Source organism: Penaeus japonicus, unplaced genomic scaffold, assembly GCF_977035675.1.
Source record: "Penaeus japonicus unplaced genomic scaffold, GWHDUDI00000001_assembly GWHDUDI00000038, whole genome shotgun sequence".
Taxonomy (NCBI): Eukaryota; Metazoa; Arthropoda; class Malacostraca; order Decapoda; family Penaeidae; genus Penaeus; species Penaeus japonicus.
Genome location: NW_028234440.1, coordinates 10,418,905 through 10,421,404, shown reverse-complemented (window position 1 = coordinate 10,421,404; position 2,500 = coordinate 10,418,905). Strand labels below are relative to the sequence as shown.

At 36.8% G+C, this 2,500-nt stretch overlaps 1 protein-coding gene across 1 annotated transcript in view; it reads right to left on the bottom strand.

The window, feature by feature from the left end:
* The window catches only part of LOC122260407 (uncharacterized), a 69,661-nt gene that overhangs the window by 33,837 nt on the left and 33,324 nt on the right, over positions 1-2,500 (bottom strand). The window lies entirely within an intron of this gene.

Sequence of the window (2,500 nt, the reverse complement as noted above, 5' to 3'; positions counted from 1 at the left end):
GATTGGGTGATTAGGTGCAGGATTAGAGGATTAGCCGACGGATTGGGTGATTAGGTGCATGGTTTGAGGATTAGATGGTAAGGTAGAGGATTAAGTGACGGATTGGGTGATTAGGTAGAGGATTAGGAGATGGTAAGGTAGATGATTGGGTGGAGGATCAGAGGATTAGGAAATGGTAAGGTAGAGGATTAGGAGACGTATTGGGTGATTAGGTGCAGGATTAGAGGATTAGGAGACGGTAAGGTAGAGGACTAGGTGACGGATTATTAAGTGAAGGATTAGATAATTAGGTGACAGATTAGATCAATAGGTGGATGATTAGACGGTAAGGTAGAGGATTAGGTGACGCATTAAATTAATAGGTAAAGGATTAGAGAATTAAGTGACGGATGAAAGGATTAGCAGACGATTAGATGATTAGGATCGGAGGATTTGTTGACGGATGATCAAGTTGATTTAGATGATTAAATGACCAGGTTAGCGGATTAGGCGATGAGTTAAAGATTAGACGATTAGCTGATTAATTGGATGGTAAGGTAACGGAATAGATGATAAGGTAAAGGATTAGACTGTTAGCTGTGTGTGTGTGTGTGTGTGTGTGTGTGTGTGTGTGTGTGTGTGTGTGTGTGTGTGTGTGTGTGTGTGTGTGTGTGTGTGTGTGTGTGTGTGTGTGTGTGTGTGTGTGTGTGTGTGTGAACTCGTATGTATTCATATGATAGCTATGATGGTAGTAGTAAATATGTTATAATGACTCTCATAACAGTGATAACAATAGCAGTCATATTCATTATTAATCATATTTCTATTGTCGTCACCGTCACTATTGCTATTAATAGTATGATTAGTATCATTCTCATTACCATCGTATCATTATAGTTACAGCTTTTATATTTATCATCATTGTCACTATCACGATATGACAAGTCACCTTTCGGCAAGCTGAAATACATAAAGTGTATATGATATATACATTCATTTATATATATATATATATATATATATATATATATATATATATATATATATATATATATATATATGTGTGTGTGTGTGTGTGTGTGTGTGTGTGTGTGTGTGTGTGTGTGTGTGTGTGTGTGTGTGTTTGTGTGTGTGCTTGTGTGTTTGTGTATGTGTCTGTGTGCGTGCGTGTGTATTTGTGTATATATGCGTATTCACATTTATAAATCTATCAACCCCGACAGGTATACCGCGTTCTGGCTGCCCCCTGGAATTTTCTTCCTTTCCTTCTTTCTTTGAATAGGCCTATGTGCTGATGAAAATGAGGCAACGTCTTCATAGGCAGGCCTCAAGGGGAAAGCTACAGACATACTTAGTCATATTTCTTCTAACCATAACTATGCGAACTATTTCTTGGGCCTTGGAATGTCGCTCTTAGTAAAACAATAAGTTAATGAATAAATAAATAGTAAATAATGATAAAAATATGATAAAAGGATTATCTGAAATTTTGGATTCCATTTGTCTTTTTCCTTTCTTCCTTTTTTATCATTGTTCTGAAAAGGCAAAATAAAGAGAAAGAGAGAGAGAGGGAGAGAGAGAGAGAGAGAGAGAGAGAGAGAGAGAGAGAGAGAGAGAGAGAGAGAGAGAGAGAGAGAGAGAGAGAGAGAGAGAGAGAGAGAGAGAGAGAAAGAAAGAGAGAGAGAGAGAGAGAGAAATAGAAAGAGAGAAAGAGGAGAGAGAGAGGGGGGGGGAGAAAGAGTGAGAAAGAGGGGAGAATGAGAGAGAAAATGGGGGGGGGGTGCAAAAGGAAAAAGTATAAAAATGACTAAGTCGTTATGATAACGATGATAAGAAAAAGAATAACAAAACGGTAAAGCATACAGAGCACAGTAACAAACAACAAAACACAACGACAGATCCTGTGAATTCTATACATCCCGTGAGACAATTCAATTAATAACAATAGTGAAAAAGTTTTATTTCTTTTTTCTCTCGCTCGGCTGTTAATCAAAAGCTTTGATGACACACAGTCGAATAAGAAAACTTTTTCGTTAATACGAAGTAAAGAGGTTGATGGTGTCATTGGTCTGGAAAATTAATTCGTTTCATTTTTCTTATTTTTGAAATGTTGACGAGTGGATAATGATGGAGTGTGTGTGTTGCTCAAACCTTATTGTAGATACTTATTAAGACAATAGATATTGTTGTTGAACAAGGTATGGAGAACTAGATAATTGGCGTAAAGACCTGATCACGTATTTGTTATATTACCTGTAATTAGCTACCTTAATTTCTGAGTCCGTTGTAAGATTCACCATTAATTGCAGCAAAATAGATCAACAATGAGTATCAGGTCATTAGAGATACATAGTCAACAAAATACACAATAAAATCATGTTGTCAGAAAAGCTAACATCGTCGACTCTTATGGCGGTCACATCCTAACGCCAAAATTGAAATCTTTTTAAGAAGGAAAAGCGGTTTCTTGTTTTGCTTTTTTTGTTTTGTTGTTTTTTCAAGTCAAAGCGTGTGGGCTGGA